General features: G+C 44.1%; 2 protein-coding genes across 2 annotated transcripts in view; both read right to left on the bottom strand.

Annotated features, from left to right (window-relative positions):
• Nucleotides 1-18,670, bottom strand: part of LYPD6B (LY6/PLAUR domain containing 6B) — a 33,742-nt gene extending 15,072 nt beyond the window's left edge. Inside the window, exon 1 of the mRNA XM_042827281.1 lies at nt 18,552-18,670. The gene's annotated coding sequence lies outside the window, so the exon portion shown is untranslated. The remainder of the gene's footprint in view (nt 1-18,551) is intronic.
• A 2,306-nt stretch (nt 18,671-20,976) lies between these two features.
• KIF5C (kinesin family member 5C) overlaps nt 20,977-24,113 on the bottom strand; it is a 65,122-nt gene continuing 61,985 nt past the window's right edge. The window contains exon 26 of the mRNA XM_042827431.1: nt 20,977-22,456. The gene's annotated coding sequence lies outside the window, so the exon portion shown is untranslated. The remainder of the gene's footprint in view (nt 22,457-24,113) is intronic.

Below are 24,113 nucleotides of genomic sequence, written 5' to 3'. Positions count from 1 at the left end.
CAATAAATTCCAAAGTAAAACTCCATGCCTTTTGGAAGTACTTCCCTTCCTTTGTTTTAAACAAGCTGCCTGTTTCATTTATGGCACCTAGTCCTTGTGCTGTGACAAACCAGGAATAACTATTCTCTACTGACTTTCCCCATATTTCTCATGATTTAATGGTTGCCTGCCACATCCCTGATCCAGCTGTCACTTTTTCTAAGCTGAAAAACACAAATCTTTCATAGATGCTGAAGATCTCAGTTTCTTGTCCTCTGCACATATAAATTCTGCAACCAAAGGAAAACCCCCCCCTGCTCGAAGCCTGGCTGCACTGCAAATAGAGACAGACAGACTTAAGCCCCAGCCTGCAGCCGAATCAGACTTTACACCTAAACTGAAATAAAAATTAAATGTTAATTATTGCTCACAGTATGCTAAATTGCCTTTTGTTGACTATATTCCTTTTCACATTGTAGGTCATGAAATATGTCAATTATCCACAGATTAGAAATACCTCTTTTTAGAGGTTAGATGTCTGCCAGAAACTGTAGATCAAGTCCTTTTTGCACATCCTCAGAGCTTGTTCTGCGAACATCAGTAGAGGAACAAAGAGTTTCAGAGGGAACCTGGTAGCTTATTACTTCCACTCCATCACTTCTAACAGCATCCATGCATGGATTATGAAGAAATTGACACAAACAGAAATTAAATCCCCACTTCAAGGATTTACAGCCACGTGTAAACAGAAGAACAGAAATGAAACATTGTCAAACTCAGATCTCCTGTTCCAAGAGTCAGCCTGGAGCAACGTTTTGTGCCTGTGCTACGTATGAACAGTATCAAACCCTTCAAACATGGAAAGGCTCAAAAAGAACAGCCTTTCAGACTCTTAACTATCACTGCACTGATAAATACAAGTTAGGTGTGGAGAATGAAGGAAAGCAGGGAAAAGAAATGCAGAATGGGCTGCAGCAATAAACCCAATGGGGACAGAAGGGCCAGGACAAGTCCACTGGCTGAGAAGGTAGAAAGTGAAATGAAATCAGCAATTTTAGAGCCTAAAGGAGAAACTGAAGAATTTTACAGAATTAAGTTACACAACAGGTGGCAAGCAACCATTCCATGATAGCAGGCAAATAGACAGGAAGCAATAAACTTTACCACAGGAAAAAAAGAAAGAAGTTCAACAGTCTTTTGAAGTAAGAGAGCTCTCTTGCTGCAGTTCTGAATGGGCTTCAGGCATTCCAAGGCAAGTGGGCATTCCAAGTGGGAAAGAGAGACAGATCTCCTGAATCACTCTGAGCCAACGCTTTAAGCATTTGCATCATCAGCATAAATGGATGCTGCACCATCCAGTCTCAAACATGGTGTTTTCAAGCAATATCTGTATGCTTTGCCAGAGACACCTAACAGTGTCCATGAAGAAGCAGCTGCAGAAGGCAACACAGCTTAGAACAAGAGGGAAATGTCTCTAACTCCAGCACTGTCCAGTAAACAGAAGCCTCATAATGGGCAGCTGTTACATCTGATGGAATAGTAAGGACAGCTGTAATTATACATGCAGTTGTATGTCCTACTTAAGGAACAAAAAGTAACTGAATAATCAATAGTACTGATAATAAGTACTGCCTGTATTACAGGTATGAATCCTGACCTTAGGAAATGTGATCTTAATCAAAATTAAACAGGCCATTTGACCACACCAACTCATTAGAGTCTGTAAAAGGTGGTTGTGTTTGTTAAACACAATAAATCAGAAGCAGAGTTGAAGTGGTGAGTGGAAAGGTGCTGGAAAACAACAACAAAAAATGTCTAGAAAAGACAACAGAGGTTACCAAAAAGACAGAAAAATAAATTCTTTGAATGCAGACCAAGACAGAGCACACTGCTAAATAGACACTACTTTCCTCTACCCTGCCTTCATTCTCTCTTCAAAACCCTTGGTTACTTAAGTACTCATCACCTAATTAAAGAAACAAGCACAGTCTTCATTTGGATAATTATTGCTGTCTGCTGATAATACTCCCAACACACATTCCTCCAGTCAATAAATGCACACTGCAAGCATGCTTCAGACTTCTGTTGGTGTTCTGTGGGCTTAACTCCCCAAGGATTTGTAGGGTGACACATCAGCACCAACAAGCAGTAACAAAGTACCATTACCAGCCTGCTGGTAATCCAGCAGAAATCAAGTAGTCCTCAATTCTGCAGCAGAAAAATACAGAACAGAAAAAGAGAGAGCACTTCTCTCCTTCCAAGACGCGAAGAACAGACTTTGCAATAAGCTCTGGTGATACTTGTTGCCAGTACTCCCTGGTTTTGTTGGTTTGGTTTGGTTGTTTCCCAAAACCTCCTTCCATCAAACACATCAGGAAGATAGAGTATGAGAGGCTTTTAATAGAAAACAAGATTACAGGTTAAATACAACAACAAGCATTCGGAAAATGTCTAACTGATGAATGACTCTCAAATCCTCCTGGTCCTAGGGAGAAACTGCTGATCTGTCAGGTCTGGTGACGTACAGCTGAGTGCAAGAGGTTCCAACTCAAATGCCTAAAAGCATGATGCTGATTTGCAATTATCATCTGTATGTCACTTCCTCACTTGCCACACCGGCGTGAATTACCTCTTTGATGTTCTGCAGTTGTAAGTCTAGCAGTGCATCACCCCACTCACTGCATCCTGTAATTCCACTGTAAGAAATGTTTGTGTCTGTGCCTGACCTTTAATTTGTACCGTTTCCTTGAAGAGTGGATTGCAGGTTAGAAATACAGTCGGATGACTTCAAGGACGTCGTTGGGAAAACACTGACAACAGACCCAACGAGGCACACACGTGTGGATGGCAGCCCTGGCCTGGGGACAGACCTCAGTGAGCGTCCTCCAACCAGGCAGGTCCCTGTCTGCTTCTAAAAAAGACCTGCCAGCTGCTGGGCTCACCATGTGCACAGCAAGTAGCAATACCTTCACACTGCCTGTGCAAACCGTGTGCCAGTGCCATGGCTTACACAGAAACACAACAGCAATTCACAGCAGCAATTCACAACATTCAAAAACGAGGTTACAGCAACCACTTCCCCCTATCTAGCAAAGTACTAACTCAATATTCATCCTCCATGAATGTGTCAGTGCTGGAGGTGAAACCTCTTCACCTCTATCCAGCTGCAGATCTAAAGCAAAGTCCTTAACACATAAAATCCCCAGTTTAACACTCATTAGCCCATTCCAAAGAACCAAAAAGCACAGTCAGCCAGCTGCATGACAACAACAAATCACCAAAAGCATAGTGGGAGTATTTTAGGCAAAAAAGAAAAAAAGAAACCCTTTAGGTTGAGAAGAGACTGTAAAAGATTCTATGCTTTCTATTCAGGATGCAGAATGAACTTCAGAGCGAAAGTACCACTCTGTAACCATTGCCATGAGCAGTAATCTGGGTGGTTTTTAATCCCTGCAAAACAATTTCACACAGAAAACAGTGAAACGATGCTGCAGCAGGGGCCAAATTCCTCCAGCTCTTATCAGGCAGTACGTAGGCACCATAAAGTGTTGCGGAAAGATAAAGTTCTCCAGCTGCTGATGGTTGCTACTGTCAGCCAAAATGAGGTCAAAAGTTAACATGCCTGGCTTATGCACAAAGTTTTAGGGATTGGTTAAGCTGAACCAAGAACAGCTCACTGAAAGCAACCTGAGTAATTGATAACCAAGAGCAGGAAAGCTGATCGTTGCACTAATTGTTGCACTATCGTCTCCAGAATTTATTCCGAGGACAAAAGATCAGGAGAATTGTATTTTTTAAGTTATTCATGGTTCATTTTTTAAGTTATTCAGAAAGTTAGTCGTAAGACCTATGGATACACAAGAACTAGGCTGTTGGTACCATATCAAACAAAGAAAAAAAGTGCGTAATGCCACCTTTAAGAGTTGGAAAAGACAGACCCAATTTTGCAGGAGGTATTTGCTGACAGCCATCAATATTGTATTCTTACAGATAAGAATTTTACACAAAGGAAGCGAGTTTGTTGAAACACAAACCTTGAACATTAGGCATACCTGAAAATCTAACACATCATTCAGAACAGGAGAAAAAGTGCCCAGCTGGGACCCATATCCACCAATACTCGTATACATTTCCAGTTAGGGCTGAGTGTTTTGCATTTGTAGCTGCCCACAGCTTAGCACTGGTGTAAAACTGTGCCAAAACCAGTATCAGTTTCTTCCTCTATTCGCATGGCTGCTCTTTACAAACAACTTATTTTTAAAAGCAGGGTCTTTCTTAGCTTGTCTCCACTATAACACACCAAGAGTGTCTGACAGCTTCAGTCAGCAGCATGAAGAGAAAGCTGAAACACCTCCTGCAGGCTTCCATGCACATTCCAATGGGATATTCACACATAACTCGGCTGAGGGACACAGTTCATCCCAGCTATTTTGGTTCCATCTTTCAGTTCGGAGACTAGGGGAGTCTCTGCTTTATTCTGGTGACACGGAGAAGAGCAGATTCTGCCAACAGGATCATCACCTCATGGGCCATATCTGATACAATCCTATAACTTGTCAGGAATCTCCAACACTGGAAGCGCTCCAGAAACAGGAGAACTATGACAGACACGCCATAAGGCTGGCCTCTCTTCAAAGGCTTAGAAGAGTAGGGGTAGGGAAAAGAGGGGTGGAGTGATGAAAAAAATAATCCCATCTTAATTATACACACAGCTTAAGTATCCCATCTATGTGAAAGCTTTGTATCACGAATACCTCCGGGGCTCAGAAAGCTGCCTGGAACAGAAAACACTCGGAATGATTCTCTCCTGCGTGGCTCCTAAGCGGCTGCACAAGTGAAAAGAACAAGGGAACTGAGGGCACAACTGCAAAGGAGCAGCTGAGGTGAGTCTTGGTTGAGCTTTGAGGGGAGGCCACTTGGCAGCCTGCAGCCTTCCAAGAGAGGAGTGGTGCTGCGGGCAATGATCTCTGTCCAAACTGCAAAGAAATTCCCCATTTCATCTGCTTTAAAACACAGCCCTCTGGTTTTATGTTTTTTTGGTAACTGCTGGTATCTCACCAGAAGAAAAAAAAAGTCCTAACAAATCTGAAGTTTAACTTATAGCAAGGTGCTCTACAAAACTTTTACTCAGAATCATAGAATGGTTTTCCTGGGTTGCAAAGGAGCACAGTGCTCATTCAGTTCCAACCCCCTGCTGTGTGCAGGTCGCCAACCAGCAGCCCAGGCTGCCCAGAGCCACATCCAGCCTGGCCTTGAATGCCTGCAGGGATGGGGCATCCACAGCCTCCTTGGGCAGCCTGTTCCAGTGCATCATCACCCTCTGGCTGAAAAACTTCCTCCTAACATCCAAGCTAAACCTCCCCTGTCTCAGCTTAAAGCCATTCCCCCTTGTCCTATCACTACCCAATGCACATTTTCCTCCATGTGCATTTGGATTTGCTTTTGTGTTTCATTAATGTGACAGCACTGCAAGCTAAGCAAGGCTAAAACTAGGTAGAATTTGATCTGAGAAAAGCCAAGGCTTTGTGACACAAAATTATACAGGTGATAAATTAAGCAGAAGTTTTGATTTACCATCCATCTAATAAATATCAGAGATTAGTTAAAGCTGCTTATTCTTCAGGTAAATACTGGTTCCAGACACTAGACACATTCATTACATAGGAATAACTACGCAGGCCAGACTTTATGCTTTGAGTCATCTGCATAAATTTCACACTGATACTGGATGTACATGATTATCCTGTATCTTGAAGAATCACTGCAGTTGATATTGACACACTGCTATACCAGCACAATAAAGAGCCAAAAAAAAAAAAAATTCTCTTTAGCATTCCACCCTTGACAACTGTTACAAATAAGAAGGATGGTTTTGGCAGTACAAAGCTGGACTACCGCGATGTAAGTGTGCATGAACCCAAAGGAAAGCTTCATTAGGCATTTTTTCTTGACTAGAAAGCAACTGCTACTTGAGCCAAGAGGTAACCTGCACCCACACCCTTGTGAGTCACAAATACAAGGTGCGACAACGGGAGATCTGCATAGCTTGCAAATTGGATAAGGAAAAGATCACAAGCTTTGGAAACCATTTATTCTGCTTCTTCATCTTCCTTTCAACACTTGTCGCTATAGAGGCATGCTACCAGCATCAACCAACACATCCACAGGGGTGATAAGGACAGTCAGAATGCCTGACACAGCTCTGTGCCACCCATAAGGGTGGGGGAAGCTCCCAAGGTTCCTAACAGCTCACTGCTGGCAGAGCATTCGCGTGTACAAACCAAGAAACTGCATTCATTTTCACATCAGCTTTTACTGTCATCTCTTTAATTTCTGTAGAGACAGCAAGCAGGACACGTAGCACTGTGAATCAGGACAGGTTCTCTGGGTAATGGTGGGTGGCAGCATTTGCATTTTGCCTATTGCTCCATTCCTACTTCCAGGGATGAGGCGAGAACCCCGCTGGTTTGGCTTGGCAGAACACGTAAGTGGCATATCTTAAGGTCGAAAGCTTTTTTTCTTTCTTCATTATACCATCAAAACAGTATTCAAGACACAGAAATAGTAGTTATTTACTGCCTCACTATATTGAGACAGTGCAGATCTAATTCCTCCCACAACTCACCGGTTTCAAGAGCCAGAAACTTCTACTTAGCAGCTACTACTGAAAACCAGATGCTCTGTAGCAGCTACTACTGAAAACCAGATGCTCTGTCTTGTTACAAATTTCCCTTTAGAAACATACCCTGCAAAACTATTAACCCTTTCCCAGATTTTTTTTTTATCCCCTTCCCCCTTTATTTTTTTCACCCTTTGTGTGCTAACACCAAGTGCATCTTGCTTTGTGCCACCCAACGAAACAGAATCGAACAAAGCACACCTCAGCACAACAAATGCAGGCAGACTGAGCCATAAGGAGCCCCTGCAGCATCCCCAGTCACAGCACACCCAGGAAAGGTGTGTGCCTTACGTTTGGGGGCTGTTTGCTTTGCAGCTGTGTAAATGCCTGTGCAAACAAAGTGCAGGAGCAGACAACGTGGTTAGTCTTCTATGTGGTCAGAATGCTACCTCTGAACCTCACCCCCCAAGCTGTCTGAAAATAAACTCAGTGCTCTGCCTGCTGTTTGGAGCTGGTTCCTGGCTAGCTGGTTCGCATTCCTTGCGTGCTTTGGTAATAGATCAATAAATACTCAGCAGGTCTGCCTGCCTTGAGACACCTTGGTGATATAAATGCTAGACACAGATGGATGCAAACCGTGCTGTACTAAAGCCTGCAGGGTTATGGCTGCAGATTTATGGCAGGTTGTGTCACTGGGCCTAAACAAACAGCTCTGTGAGGCCCCAGACTGCTGATTCTCACCTGATTATACTGGAGACGTGGTTGCTGAGCATGGTTATTGTCATTAGTCCATGCGTAAGAAGGTGCACCAGCTATTCAGGCAGGTAAGACAAGAAAGCAGAAGCAAGGAAAGGACAAGGGGAGATGTTGGTTGTGGAAGTGCTGCCCACAGCTGTGGGTGCCCAAGGCCATAGATGGGTGCTGGGCAGTCTGAGCAGGTGAGGGCTGTGAGGTGACTTTTGGCATAGTGCTCCTTTAGTCCACTTCTTAATGAAGGACTCAAAAACAAAGCAGCTGTATGCTCAGAAGCTGTGTGCCTGGCCATGCCTTCTAGTCTTCACCCATAATACAACATAACCAAACAAAAGCAACCCAAAGCCTCCATCCCCCTTCCTTAGCCACCAGTTTCAGCAGAAGAGCAGACCTAAAACAAATGGGGGAAAAGGAACAGCACCACAAATACCATTAGTTAGATTAGGCTGTGGTTGCCATGGAATTGCAGGAGACCAAACAATTGCCAGGTGCTGGATTTGTGATAAATCTGCATAAAGAAGCAAAATGCGTTTCTTGGTCTGAATGTCCAAGTCAAGGACTACACGAGGATCTCCAGTGAGGTCTGCATCTGTTGTTCTGCTGTATTAGTACCTGTTAAAGTCTAAATGTCCCACCCTTCTGCTCCTGCTGTGCAGCCAGCTGCTGACCTCCAGCCTTCTCACTCATTTCATACCCAAGACATCTATGGTAATCAAAGCAGGACTTGCCTACAAAGCCCATTCAAAAAAGAAATGAGGCACTGGCAGGAAGGTACAATGACTGGAAAGCACTTGGTAACATTTTATTTCAGCTCTGTGGGATGCGTGCATCAAAGACAGCATGGACAAAAGCAGGTATTGCATGTGCAACGGGTCTGCTGCTCTCTCTAAGGGGAAATAATACTCCGAATGAGTCCTCTTGCACCACTAAAGCCATTTTAAAATGGTCTTAATTTAATAAGAGGCACTTGCCAGCTCGTCCTCCAGTGCATCTTACTGACTGCTTCACTTCTTTCCTTCTGTATCTAGTTTGGTGGGGAAAATAAGATGTAGAACACAAAAACGTAGCACGAGGGGGTCTTCAGCTCATTGAATTCCTGATCTCTGAAACTAGCAGCAAGATTCCCCATCAACCTCTACAGGGCCACAGTTTCACTTCCAAAAAAGAAATCCTATGGAATTAAATATGTTTACCCATTTGCACGTACAGAAGACAAACCCGAGTAAGTCGCTGCAACCACTCCTTTTCCTATTTTCACATTAAAAAATAACATTTGAACTTCATGTGATCATACACTTATCGAGAGGGAAAGAGGTATTGCACAACAGAGGATGGAAGGCTGTAAAGTCACCATCTAAAAGTGATTTAAAGTACAAATATACTTGTGCTTAAAATAAGCAGAGAGAAAGCTCTGAATGCGACCTTCCCAATGAGTGAAGTTAATATGCAAGAACTCCAGATTGTAGCGATTCTAATAATTGTAATAATAATAATAATAATAATAATAATAATAATAATAATGAAGTGGGATACAAGCAAACAACAAAACTAAAACCATTTCCCATGGAGCAGACTGGCACAGAACAACAGCTGAGATTCCTTTCTGAGGATGTCAGCTCTTCTCCATAAATCCGGAGTCCAAAGAAAGTGGAAGAAAGTGGAAGAAACAATAGGGATATTCTTAGCCATTTACACTGAATGAAGATGAATCTCCCTTGATATAAGGGAGATGATATAAATCATCAACAACTTGTAAGGATCAGAAGGAAACAAATGATGAGGAAACCAAGGCAGCGGGTGACTGTGAACGCACAGCAGGAGAGAACAAGTCAGAACAAAAGCAAAAGACAAGACAGCCTGCACAGAAACATGAGGCGTTTACATGTGGGTGAACCATACCACAATTCTTATGTCCCATGAACCTTCCCTCCCAGCTGCTGTGTCCAATGGCAGCACTGCCTCGTTAAGGATGAACCACTGGGGAATTACTGCCTTGGTTTTAGAATGTCTGGGAAAAGCCTTCTTCCCAAAGCAGCACTGCTGTCAGTCACCGAGCAATAGGAATAAATATTTGCTTGGGTTTTCTTTGCAGTGATAAAAGTGTAAAACACAGCCTGACTAACAGAACATCACCAACTGCAAGAAGGATGCAATGACCCATGTCATCTGAAAATACCTACATCTGCAACATCCACTTCTAAAGACAAACGTCTTTTCATTTTCTCACTGCTACCATTCACATCTGCACGTTTAAGCCAAGGATCAAGTATTCATTAACTAAAATACACACTTCATAAACTGGAAAACATTATTTGCAACACAAGAAGTGTGACCACGAACGCAGAGTGCCCTGCAGCACTGGTGGATCAGGAATAGCTACGCTGTTTGTCATTTCCCACAAGACAGAAGGAGCTGCTTACACCCCATGCACACTCATTGTGAGGAGCTATGGGTGCCCAGCAGCTCAGCCCTGCAGAAGGATATATTTGAGCAATTGTTTCCTTACGTTTTTTTAATGAGAAAACATAAGAAGTACACGATTTACCCTTCCTATACTGTTTCTCCTATTACCTCTCCTCTGTCCCTGTTGTACTGAGGTCTATCGTTGCTGTCCTTCAACCAGAACAATGTTGTACATTGATCAGTTTGATCCCCAAGAACGGATTTCAGTTCCATTACTCCACACATTCCAGTCCTGTGCACCTTCTAACAAGAAGCTGTGAGTCACAATAGAGTTGTTGCTATAGCCTGAAAGAATAGAAACTGATTTTCAAAAATGCTACAAGGACATAAAGTGATTTTCAGAAATTAAGATGCAAACATCTATTTTATAAATCTTCTGCAGTCATTCTGAGGGTTGCACCCCAAAGCGAGGAGAAATACAGAAGAAAAGCAATGCTTTCCAATGGTAGTTTTTGCTGTAAAAATCAACTTCAGTAAGTACTATACAACTGCACCTGATGACGTACCCAAATTTACACCTGATTTCATAGCTATCAGCCTTTTCAAGCCTGTTTCAACGTCAGGAATTTAACGAGCAGAAAAACAAACAAGAACTCCAAAGAAAACCGATGTCATTCAACAAAACCCTCTCCTTATGCTCTTCTCTCCTTTTTTATATTTAAAACATTGCATGCATTCTTGAGAAGACAAACGATGACAGATTGATTCTCAAAACCATCTTAAATTTTTTTCTAACCTGTTAATTTGAAAAAGAAAACCTCTTAAAAATGCTCACTGGTGCTTTTAGCTTGTGCAATGTGAAAGCTGACACTGTGCAACAGGAGGTGCAGTTTGCCTTTGTCTGAAGTTAATTTAGAGACTGTTATTTCCTCTGCAGGTCTAGTCATATTTTATTGTAAGAAATGCATTCCTTTATTATGTTAAGATAAACGTTAAGGTGTTTTATTGTGGTAATTTCTTTGAGATAGAGAATACAGTGCTGGCATGCTCCAGGTCAGGTGCAGGAAGGCAGAAGCTCAGGGTTCCCTTTGCAGCATCCCTCCTGGTTGTTACCTGCTGCTGGAAAGCCATTGCAGAACCTGAGGCTCAGGCTCCACACATCCATGCAGTGTCTCCTTACCTTCAGGGCTGGTGCCCGTGTATGGGATCCAAGCAAATGTCAATTAATAAAAATGTAATTTCATCTCAAGTGTAAATACCCACATACATTCTTTAATCATCCTCTCTCCAGGCCCAGATCAGCAGAGCTCTCTGCCACATGCTTTCCCATTGACATTAACAGGTTCATACATAGAAGCAGATGCTTGGCTTAATCAGTTGAATACAAAGATAAGCCAAATGAGCCTAGAGATCTCTTCCAACCCTAATGATTCCACAGGTCTATGATTCTACGATTAAAGAAAAGAAGAAAGCTCCATGGTCAGCAACTACCACTTACCACTATGGAGAAACAGCTGAGAAACCGTACACCATCCATTTGAACACAGAGGCTGCAATGTTCATTAGATTATTAATGCCCTTATTGCACGAGAGGGACTGCAACATGCATTACGTTTTATTAATGTGTTTGCCAAACAAGAGACAGAGTTTGTGACCAGCAACCTTATGGGGCTGCCTAACCCAAGGGTACTCACTCCTTGCCACCCAGGAACCTGAGCAAACACAGGTGATGCTTGTGTGCTATTGAAAATCTAATATAAACCAAACAATATTTGGCTGCTTTTAAATAAAGCAATTTTCTCAAGGCTCGAGTCACAGTGGGAAACTGGATTTTAAGTCTTGAGTTGTTACAAGGCTGATTAATTAAAGACATTAATACATGGGGTACAAGTTTTAGATGTGAGGAAAGATCACTAACCCAGGTATTTAACATACTATGAGGCACAATGAGCTTCACCATGTATTGGGTGTTGCATCACAGGATGCACGTTCCCAGTCTCAGGCTTTCCTATCAAAATAGGACATAAACATTTCAGCTTCCTGAACCGCTGGGCACTGCACTGACAGGTCACCCCATTCAAGCACAATCTGCCACTCCTTCCACACGAAATCTTTCTTCATCACCACAAGAAGTTGGAAAAAAGACAAACCAAACTCTGGCAGGACCATTCCCACGACAGAACTGGTATCAGATACAAATGGTGTGGCTTTCATACCTGTACATTCATCAGTAGTTCTGTCTGTGACCAAATTCCAGAGAGCTGAGCTTATTTTGATGGGATGGGCTGACGCAGAGCTCAAGCAGCAGCTTTTTCAAGCCCCAAGTTTAAGCTGCAAAAAACTACCAGTGCTTCTAAAAACCACAACGACGACCTCATAACACTCACAGCTGAAACACGTAATCCCCACTTCCTCACATTCGGCCTCCCTGCTGCTCCAGGATCCCACAGGCACCTCTGTTTCCCATTCCTGGACCACGTGAGGCTTGGCTTGCAGGCACAGCCCGTACTGGCAGGCTGAGCACCTCTCCACCCATCTCTCAGCTCAGGCTCACATGGATGCACGTGTATTCATCTGAGGGTTTCGGTCCAGGCGGTGCTCAGACCAGGTCCCTTCTTTCTGCAGGGATACTGATGGGGGGTGAGGTGTTTGAAACTGGTACTTTGTCACACCTGGAGAGCTGGGGCAATGCCCTCCATGGTTTCCAGCACTCAGCCCAGCACTTCTCCCAGCACGTGCTCGGACCAACAACCAGCCAACTCTCCTCATCTCCCCTGATCTCTCCTGCTGAAACTGATACAGCTTGTAGGGAACTTCAAAGGTCCGTCCTGCAGACAGAAAGTCTGCACACACACACGTGCACACCAAGCAGACACTCACTTGAGAGGAGGAAGATCTGCATTCCACTCTCTGTCTCAGTTATCAGCTCTTTTATCCAATGGCTTCGGCAGATAAAACATCTGAATTTTTAGTGAAGGTAAATAGCAGCAGTAAACCAGAATAAAGTGCCATATTTTCCAAGAGAGCCACGGTTGGAAAACCTGTATTTCCCCAGCCTGCCTCTCCTGCATGCCTCCAGGCATCTTCCCACAGGTGGAGCACAGTCCTCAGCAGCTGCTGTGAATTCCCAGGTATGAGGACACTCGCTAGGCATGCAGCACATCACTGCTCCAACACTGGTGTTACGGTTCCAAGAAGCATCTTCATGATTTAAAACATCACAGGGGCTATTTTTAAAAACCACTTCTGAGTTTTCATGGATTTAGCCACAAATCAAAGCTTTACAGTCAATATCTGTTATAGCAGGCTGTTAAAAACATGCAGTGCTTGCTGCTGCTGGAAAAATGCATTGCACCAAATCAGTTCATGCACTCCTGGGTATTGTTGGTAGTGATTAACAATTAAACCCTCTTCCAAGCAGACTTAGAAGTTGATTAACTACTGCATCCTTCACATGGGAAGGAAACAACTTAGTAAAAGCACCCTGAATAAGCAGGGTCATAGCATTTTTCCAGCATAAAACAGCCGGTTTAGGGGAGCACAGTTATTGTAAGAGCACAGAAGGGACTTCCCCGTGTCTACTCCTTCAAAGAATATGTGCCATATTCAGTATACAAGCCAACGTGTTTTGTGTGCATATACATCAACAGCATTTTCCTGCGGTAGTAAAATGAGTGAATCTGAAGCTTTCAAAGTAATTTCACTGCTCATTTTATGGATGTTCCTGGCCCTTTGATGAGCTGCCACCGACAGAAGGCAGCCTCAGCTCCGTGCCTTTTGTTGCTACTGCTCGTGGCAACCACACCTCTTTCCAGGTTGGCTGTGGGAACACGGCACTGGGAATCACAGTTATCTCCCATCCGCAGCCCTCCCAGCACAAATAGACACACAGTACGTGTAAGGTGGAAATTCTTTATCCAGAGGCAGTGAGGCCGTGGCACTGCCCAGAGCTGTGGTGCCCCATCCTTGGAGGTAGCCAAGGCCATGGATGGGTGCTGGGCAGCCTGAGCTGGAGGGCAGCCAGCCCACGGCAGGGCTGGGGGTCCCTTCCAGCCCAACCATTCCATGGTTCTATAGTCTTTGAGGTCTCTTCCAACCCAGTCATTTTGTGGTTCTATGAAGAAGTGCTCAAACAAGCTATAGCCAAACAAACATGAAAATGAAAGATGCCTGCCACAGTTCACACAACTCCTGTTCCAGCCATGGTTTTTGGGGAATAGTTTAATGCTCAAAGCGCTCGTAACAAAATCCTAGAATTAGATCTAAATGTCTAATTTCAAATGGATATACAAAATATATACAAAAACTGTGCTCCACAGAAGACTGGAAACTCACCTGCAAAGAGCATTCTTAAAACTTGGTTCTGCAGAGCCATCCCGCAGCAAGCTCCTGTCTGGGGGAAGACAACCTACTTATCTGCATGTCCAACTGGACTGAATACTATCAATTCTTATCAACTCTTAGCAATTCTTTATGCATATAAACATGCGTCTGCATACATACAAACACTGGTTTCTCTGGTAACATAATCAGTATGAAAGCACCACAATCTAGGTGACATACCCCAAATGCTGAAGCACCGCTTTTAGCTGATATGATCTTGAAGGTCGTTTCCAACCTTGAGATTCTGTGATTCTATGAGTGTAAATTGAAGATGTACGCTGACAGCTGGGACTAAAGCTCAGATTAAGGTAGAACTTTGCGTTTCTGAAATAACTAAGAAACAGGAACAACAATTACATTGATGCACCGTGCCTGCTTTTAAGCTGTGTTGACTTAGAAGCGTGCACACTGCCAAATTTCAAGTCCCATCTTGTGTATGTCCAGGCACGTGATTTAGCACACTACCAGAATTAGTCTGAACCACACAGGCCTCTCACATGGAAGCACTGCAGGGAAACAGCACCGTGTAAGATTACTGAGTGCCAATCACTGCCCTCCCAGCTACAATAGATTATTGTCAGAAGCAGCCACTTAATAAACTGATAACATTCCTCACAACACAGACGGCTCCTCTCCAGAGCCAAAGACAATAGAAAAAATAAAGCACAAGGAAAAGACATTTAAATGTGAATCGTATCATCACTCCATTACATGTTAGCACTCACATGAGACAGCCCACGATCTTATCTAGTGACGGTTAACCACAGGCAGGGTTGTAAACATGGATTTAACTAGTTGAGAGATCTCAGTTCCCTTCACTTTGGTATCTGAGTGTACAAGCAAACATTTCTGTTTCTGCAATGACATATGCTGCTTAAAACCACACTGTTAATTCACCACGGTCAAACTGCACTGACAGCATAAAAAGCCAACCAGGCAAGCATGGCTTTAATAAACGTATCCCTTCCACCTTGCCATGTAGTTCATATCCATACAGAACAAGCAAAACCCACTGCAAGAAGCCTGATGCAACTGGGACTCCTTATCTTGCTTGCAGCGTGGTATTTTTAGCAATATTAAAGAAGATGGAAATGCATTTCAAAGAAAAAACAACCATATCAATAACTAGAAGGTTAGCCACTCATGCTTTACCAGATCAGAGGTCTTTGGGCATACCCAGAATCCCACAGTGAAACATATTCAGGCAGGATATTAACACAGTGGATAACACAAAAATAAACAAATAGATTAGGAAATAGTGCCGTGCCAGTGTAAGAATTCTACCAGCACTATACTCCTGAGCAAGGTCTTTGCAATGTCCAAACGTCACCTGGTTAGGAACTCCCATGTGATGGCCAACAATAGGAGCACTAGGTGCCCATCTCCACGGCTTTTAATGGCTGCCTTTCTATTTCCCTGGTAAGCAGCTGAAATGAACCCAGAGGACATTCCTCCTTCAGACACAGCTGTCCTCAGAAATAACACAATGCTGCCCGGAGCAAAGAATGAAAAGGAAACGCTGCTTTCTCCTCCTGTGCTACCTGAAATTAACGCATCTCTGCAACTACCAAAACTGCACAAGTGTGTGCATTCAGCCTTCCAAGGCCCAGAACCAACCTGTAATTGCCCTTACACTGGCATGACAGTTGGATACAAAGGTTCATGAACATATTCATGTGCCTATTGATATTTTCAGAAGTTTGGACACCACAGGGCATTTTGTCAAGACCAAATAACCCTTAAAAACAACTAGAAGTGGTCCAGCTACTTGTTGACTCTCTGTATCTGCTGTTGTTTTATTTCTGTAATGATTTCTCAGAAGATCTGACGTCAACAGCTGATCTCTGTTGAAAACACATGGCTCTTCAAGTGTTTGCTACTGCATGAAGGCTGGAAGGCTCTGGGCAGCCTGGTCTGCTGACTGGTGACCCTGCAATAGCAGGGGGATGAAACTGGATGGTCATTGTGGTCCTTTGCAACCCAAGCCATTCTATGATTCTATGAAGGCCCCAGGAGGGCTGCTGCTTGCCCTGTGCATTATTTAAAAGTGAAAATAAGGTGAGGGTTGGGTCCTGTTGTCTCTCTTCATTCCATCCTCCCTCAGCTCTGTGGACGAGTCACCCCAGCCTGCAACACAACACTCATCAGAATAGGGGAAAAACTGGAAGAGCACAAGGCAGACAAATCTCACACTGAAGGCAATGTATGGGCACGACCCACGCAGCAAGGAGCAGCCTGTGAGCAGCTCAGGGCTGGGCCATTGTGACAAGCCAGAAGGCCTCAGTGCTGCACGAGCAAAGGTTGTTCTTCCCCTCCATTAATTCTTACTGAAATATCCTTCTGCACCCCTATGTTGCAAACACAGCTCTTCAGAAAAGGCAAGTATCAGTTCTGCACACCGAATATCTCATTTCCTACAACTAATGAGGCAGAAATCCTACCTCACTTGACACATCCTTCTTCTTGTCCAATTATCCTGTAATTATTAACTTCATGCTGCTACTTCACAAAGAGAAATTTTCAAGTCCATGCAGATTAGCCGTAAATCCGCAGCTAATATCTCAATAGTGTTTTAAACTCCTATTTTAAGTTTTTCCACATGAGACAATTTGTGTGAGGAGTTCTTAGCCACAGTCTTGTAGATCTGCTCACCTCTACAAACATTCACTCATTTACAGCAAGGGGTTGGGAAAGAATGCACTTTTGTTTCTGAATTGGATTGTTTCGAATTCAGATCATGTCAACAATCCATCTTGCAAAAGAATGGTACTGAATCAACAGAGGCAGGTGGGAATCACACAGCAGGAACACAGAACCATTCCAGTTGGACAAGACCTCCGAGATCTCTGAGTCCAACCTCACCTACCCCACCATGCCCACTGCCCTCCATGCCACATCCCCACGGCTCTGGGACAGCCCCAGGGTTGCTGCCCCCCACTCCCTGGGCAGCTGTGCCATGGGCAATCCATGGGGTGCAATTCTGCTTGCACTCCACAAGCACAACACTAAATAGACACGTACTGAAAAGAACTGCAGGAAGGGGTCACGTCTCCAGGCACTTGGAATAAAATAAAACTCCTGGCATATTCAGTGATCCCAGCACACCAGCGTCTGGGAAGAACCGAGGCGACCTGCATTTTGTTTAATGTTTGACTTAACTTGACAGCTTTAAAAGCCTGGACACAGGACCCACCTCTGAGCAGACAGATCTTGGAGCAGAGCTGCAGAGCTAAGATCAGGCATCTGATAATGCCCTCCATCCTGCCATTCTCAGATGGAACGTCCATCAGAGGATAACCCCAAGCCATCCTGCAGCCTCCAGGAGCCAGACACTACAGAAAGCACTGAAACGATGAGTCTGGGGAAGGTGTTGTGTTACTTGAGCCAGACACAACAGATGGAGACAGCAGACTTTTGGGCAAAAAGATGGCCCCAGTGAGAGAACAGCAGTGAGATAGAGCACCCACCAAAGCTATAGGCTAAGGGAAACCCCCCCACCCATAGAAAATTACAGCCCAACGCACTTTCTTAGCTTGTTACCAGCTGAGAAAAGGAATTCTGACACTGAAGCTCACATTTAACATCTCGCATCTATGTGGACACCAAAACTTCTTGCACCTGGTTTCAAGTCAATTGAAGCATAAGGCAAAAACAAGACCAGCAAACAAGACTTTAAGCAGCGAGGGGATACGCAGAATGCTGCCAGGTGAGCAAGTCCAGCCATACAACAGCCACGTCTGCACATCCCCATCCATTTCATAAGCTTTTAGCTCAATTTCTGCAAATTAAGTTGAGCTCTGAATGAATGCAATTTGCCGCAACAGGTTTATTCACATCGAGACAAAGCCGGGGCAGCATTTTTCCCAAAAAGGATTAGATGACTGTAACTTCTACCACCTGCACTTATGCATGTTTAGACTGCGGGAAGGGTAATCACCGCACTGCAGGGCATGATCTGCAGGGGTCAGGAGATAATCTCCCTCGCATCTCTCCGTTTCTGACATCGCCCAATTGGCGAGGTGCATAATAGGGGATATTAGTCCTCCCCGAAGCGCTGTTATTCATCACTGCCAGAGGCAGCTCTGCGGAGCCGAGATTATGAACCACGTAGAACGGCAGCCTGTTCCTCCCAGCTCCAAAATACTCGAAGCTGGAAGGCCACGCTGTTTTTCAGATACAAATTCGGTCCTTCTTTAAAGCCTTTGCAAAGGAGAGCCTGAAGGTGCATCTTTCTGCTGCATTTCACGGGGCAATATTGAAAGAGATTCCTGTCGCACCACCGGCCTGAAGACCACGGAGGACAGCGCGTTTTTAAGCTCGTTTTGCTTTCGCTGCCAGATTTTTAAACGCAGAAATATCCGCGCGGGGAACGCTTAGAGCAAATGCAGAGAGATGAAGCGAGCGCTGCTCCTACCTCCGGCGCCAGTCCTCAGTAACTCAGCACAGGTTCGGGGATTTCGGGCTTAACTCCTCCATCACCGCGGTGCCCGCGCGGTGCGGCTCTGCTCCGCGCAGCTCCCAGAAGGCTGAGCAAAGCTCGCGCCCGCACGCAGCTCCGCGTGCACCTCCAGCGAACGGACGGCAGCAGACGGAGCGCCCGGCGGCTGCGGCCCGAGCGCACGCGAGGCACGAGGAGCAACGCGCCGCCGTCCTGACGACACGGAGCAGCGCCCTGCCCGCATCGGGGCCGCCACCGCCGCCTCCCGCCCTTGGCTCCCGCCCCGCTCCCGCTCACCCTCTGCGGCCGCTGCTCGGCGCTGCCCCGCGGGGTGGGGCCGGGGAGGGGCGCCCATCGGGCGGCCCCGCGCGGTGCTCCCTTGAGGGAACGGCGAGGGCCGCGAGGCGCAAACGCTTGTGACACAACGCTGCAAAGTTCAGCTCGGTTTTATTTTCCACTGTAACGGTTTTCAAATGATACATCATGCAGTCTGCCAGCGTTCCCACCCGAATCCGATAGAACTGCGGAACGAAGATAAAATACTTATCTCCACGGGACGGGGGAAAAAGGGTTCAGATCTGCTGTCAAGAGATTAATACATTTCAGCATTGCTTGATGCAATGGCAAAAACAACAAAAAAAAAATTTCCCCTTGTTACCAGCAAAAGGTGTCCACACTTTATTATTATTTCTTTTTTCCTAAAATGAACACTACTGTAAAGATACATAGAGCCCAGAGAATACACGTCTGCAGCACACGGCACACACTTTACAAACTAGACATGGATAATTCTACAGAACCCCTGCGGTTCTCCCACCACAAAACCTGTTCCAATGGACGAGATGGGGAGCAGCGCCCTGCAGCCGTGTCCCATCGTGCAGCACATGTCGGCCGGCGCGCTTCGCTTCACACAGCCACAGCACAGAGGGAAGTCAAAGCAAGAGGAGGTTCATTACTCACTACTCATTAGGTTCTCCTGGCAGAAACCATCATCGTAAACATGTTTGGGTGTTTGGTTGTTTGTTTGTTTTCACTTTTTTGATTTTCAGTGTTTTCAGGATAATCCGATCTCACCCTTGTTGAGTAAAACACAACCTTCAGCCGAGATCTTCCCAGGTTTAACTTTCCTTGCTTTTGGGAAAACAAGTCAATAAAACGTGAATTCAAGGAGAAACTCAAGAGGGTGGCGAGGCACTGGAACAGGTTGCCCAAGGAGGCTGTGGATGCCCCATCCCTGCAGGTATTCAAGGCCAGGCTGGATGTGGCTCTGGGCAGCCTGGGCTGCTGGTTGGTGACCTGCACACAGCAGGGGTTGGAACTGGATGAGCACTGTGCTCCTTTCCATCCCAGGCCATTCTATGATTCTATGATATCACTGAGAGAAGCTCAGCTAAGCAGGAAATAGTATTTTATTCCTTGAAAAAGAACAGTACGCACTTTAGTTCCATCTGAAGTATGGCTTCCATTTGTGAAAAGTGTTTCCACCAAAACCATGCAAGACATCTTAGATGTGAAGTTTCATTTGCGCTATACAAATCACAACTTGAAAATCAGCCTAGAATAAATATGACACAACATTCAAAGAGCAAAGTAAGACAGCGTCAGGTACTGGAAATGACAAAAGACAGGGTTTGATCCCTGCAGAGCAGATGTGTGGCTTTCATTTTCTATCTATAAAATACATGACTTGAAAATGGTACAAAAGCTGGATATACAATAAGCAATACAAACTTAAATTGCCTCATTAAAATAGGCTACAAAACAAGAATCTATAAGCAGAACTGACAGACTGGATAATTTCCAATTAAGCATCGAATGTATTTCTTTTGGAGGAGCTCAGCCTGCTGCATCTTGTCAGTGTTTCAGCTATAGAAAGTTCTCTTACAGTCTTGAAGCAGAAGTTAACTTGGAGAAACTCGCACTGCTTTAGCTAGATGAACTGACTGGCTGATCAGCACTAGCACAATCAAGAGATGTCAAAGCTAACTTAGTACTCAAGCTGAAGAAATCTGTCTAAACTGTCATACATAACTGATGATAACAGCAACTTGGGAAACTGCATTTACAATGCAACCCCCTACCAAATTTTGAACTCAAAATACAGATCAGCAGCTGTACTGCAATACAAAATCAGGCAGCAACTAAGGGTTTGGTATTAAGTATTGGTCTTTTTTTTTAAGACAACTGCATTAGAACAAAAACAAGAGGATAATTAGTTCATAGCAGAAGAGTAGATTTGAATTAGTAACTCTAGTAAAGGTTGCATATGGTGAGTTCACAGTTCATTTTCCTGGCAGTGCACATGCACAAAAAGAAAAATATAAAACTCTGAAAAATACAAAATAAATTAATTACATGCAAATTTTGCAACTTCATTAAATATTTTTGCAAAATGCTCCCAAATATAGTGCAACATCAAAAAAAAAAAAAAAGTTAAATCAAGTCCAACTTACATTGCAAGAAACTGAGTAATGTCAGTAGACAAAAAAAATACTAAAGTAAATTTGCAGTATTTCAAAAGGCTCTCCATTACCTAACTAGTTTCGTGTCAATGTGAACACATTCAGAAATTAAAGAAAAAATCTGTCTCTCTCTCTCTCAACCTAAGAGCAAACACCTGCAGCAGAAGATGTAGCTGTACCCTCCCTGGGAGCCACGCTGCTGGGTGACACGGCTAATGTGACACAGCAGCAGGAGCAGCTTCTACCTGCAGCTGTGCTCTCCCAGAAGGATTCCAGTGCCCCCTTGCTGAGAAGCTGGACACGTTCTGCCTGGCACCAGGGAGGTGAGAAAGGCTCTGAGCACAGCAGGATGGCTTGCATGTTGTTACACAAGCAGCAAGTGCATTTGCAGCATGCTCTTCACCTCCTAACAGGCGTGTTTCCCAGTTTGGTCTGCAAGGGACAGCTTTGTGACCTGCACCTCCTCTTGGACCATCTATACCTTAACGAGGGCTATACCTGGGGCTTTTTGTTTTTGGAAGGGAGTGCCTGTTCCTGCTGGGGGCTGTTCCCTCCCGTGTGTGAATTCTGGTGTGAGCAGATCAGGCTTTCCCAAGACAGGACTTCTGCGGCACTCTGAAAGCTTTCAAAGTGTCCTTAGAACAGTGCTTAGCAACACACGGCCAGCCAACACACTCCAGGAAAACCCACCACCGTAGGGAGAACTACAAGCAGACCAGATTGTAACTTGAAGATAAGTCACACATACAGTCATGTAACTACCAAACTCCAAAAACCTAGATTTATACTAACAGATTTCTCTGCATCCCATTTGATCTTTAGCAGGTACTGCAAGAAAGGTCATTTTATACAGTCCAAAGATTTTATCAGGATTTTACAAATGGTTCTTTGGGGAAAATTTCCTTCCAAAAATGTAAGCAGTAAAATTAAACCATGTAGCAGCACATTTTCATCCCTTAAAAATATAAAATAATATGTATATTATACAGTAAATCAGTCATGACAGAGCACAATCACCTGCCTTTGATGGCACTTGGTCACCGAATAATTAATTCTTGGATGCCGGAAGGTGGGATTTACTGATGTGACAGAGGTCTTCCAACAGCATCGGGCTGAGCAGAGAAGCCCCAACCTAAGCAGTGCCAGGGGGTCACACGCCGTCGGTGCCATTCTGGGTGGCAGACTTGCTATGGGTACTGAGATGGTTACGTTAAATACATTGTACAAGTATCTGGAGAGGAGTTGAGCTGAAGACTTCTGTACACGTGGAGATCCTACGAAGCTCAAAATACCTATGGCCAGTGCGTCGCAGATGGCGGTAGGAAGCGCAGGATGAATAGAATGTGCATCAGGTTGAAGAGGGGGATAAAAGAAAGTAGTGACTTAATGATAGTCTGTAACATGCTAAGTGGGACTGACCTGTCAAAAGAGAGTGAGAAAGGTAACGATGATTAGTGGATGTTTTGGATTAGAAAGCAGATAACGCAGCATGGCAAATAACTGACACCGACACTTGGCAGAAACTCAATATGCAGCACCCACACTGCCACGAGAACATCAGTGTAAAGCACCATCTCAGGAATTCGTGGAACAAGTCTCAATTACTGAGTCTCAGAGAGGAATTCTGACAGTTTCCAGCCCACAGATTGGCACGGTCATAACGAAACAATGGTCTTGATGAAATTCATTCTTTGCCACCTCTAACACGGCATCACGTCTTGCCTAAAGACATCCTTAAGCACAACAGAAAGGTCTTTTTCCCCCCTTTTTATCTTTCTTTTTCCTTCATGGGATTTTTCTGGATGTTGTGTTGAGGGACATGGTTTAGTGGGAGCTATTGGGAATAGGTGAATGGTTGGACTGGATGAGCTTTTAGGTCTTTTCCAACCTTGGTGATTCTATGATTCTCTCTACTGATAGGAGCTGAAGAACAGTATCTTAGTTAACAAGTCTGGAACACAACCAAGTTTGCAAAGATATTATAAAAATGAAAGGAACAAAAGACTACAAATCCAGGCAAGTCGTTCTTTTGCAAATATCTCCTGGAAAAAAGGTTCTTTCCTGATGCCTATACACATACAAACACACACACACACACATAAAAATAATATAAACAACGTGAATATAATATCAATGTAAACATATAAAACATTTTATATCATATCCTGATGAGGTATTAGGAAAATTGACAGTATCATTTCACACAAAAATATTGATATTTTACAGGCTTCTTTCTCACTAATTTCATGATGGCTCCTTCCAGAAGTTCACAGTAGGGTGCTAAGTACAAAGCTGATCTGCAGTTCGTTACAAATAATTGGAAGTACCGATCTTTGATTGCTTTTGTTATGCTTTTCTCATTAGCCATATGGAAAGCAACATATAAGCAACTGAATGTGCCTGGCACTTTTTAAGTAGCTGGTACAGGATCTTGTTAAGGGAGCAACATTTTGCTTAATTACATGTTTTCTTGTTTGATTGTTTAACACAAAAGTTTTGAGTATTAAAGATCAAGTTATTAGAAAGAATCAACTCATCTGTGTTGTTTGAAGCAGTGGGTGTTGTAGCTCCCTCCAAGTTACCATCCTCACTAACATCTTCAAGGCAAGTGGGACAGTTGGTTATTAATTCATGCATTTTATTGCCTAGATTAATCTAAACGGCCTGCCTAGATTAACTATAGTTATTCATCTTGCTTAAGGATGGGGAGGTGCTGGGAACATACCAGAGACTTCAGGATAAGGGAAGTCACATTGTCAGGAGCTTGTTTGCACAGTGTGTTTCACAAATACAGATCCCATACAAGCTGGTTTAATAATTTCAGTAAGCCACTATGGAGCATTACTGCAATTGTTAGCATATCTTCATTTCACTTCTTCTCTTTTCAAATGAGGTACCAGACAAGTTTAAACAAACATGAGAAGGGCAGGTTAGTCAGATAACCAGCTTACTCAAGATTTGAAATAGGAAAGCACATGCTTTGTCAACATATTTAGCTCCCTGCTTCTGCTATTGGTGTGCCTGCCTGTGCAAAGTTCCCATGCGCACCCAGTTGTGCCACTTTGCTCACAGGTGT

Source organism: Centrocercus urophasianus, unplaced genomic scaffold (genome assembly GCF_019232065.1).
Source record: "Centrocercus urophasianus isolate 14NV4802_14NV808 unplaced genomic scaffold, USGS_Curo_1.0 seq_28, whole genome shotgun sequence".
Taxonomy (NCBI): Eukaryota; Metazoa; Chordata; class Aves; order Galliformes; family Phasianidae; genus Centrocercus; species Centrocercus urophasianus.
The sequence above is the reverse complement of the archived record's forward strand: the minus strand, read 5'-3'. Positions and strand labels throughout refer to the sequence as shown.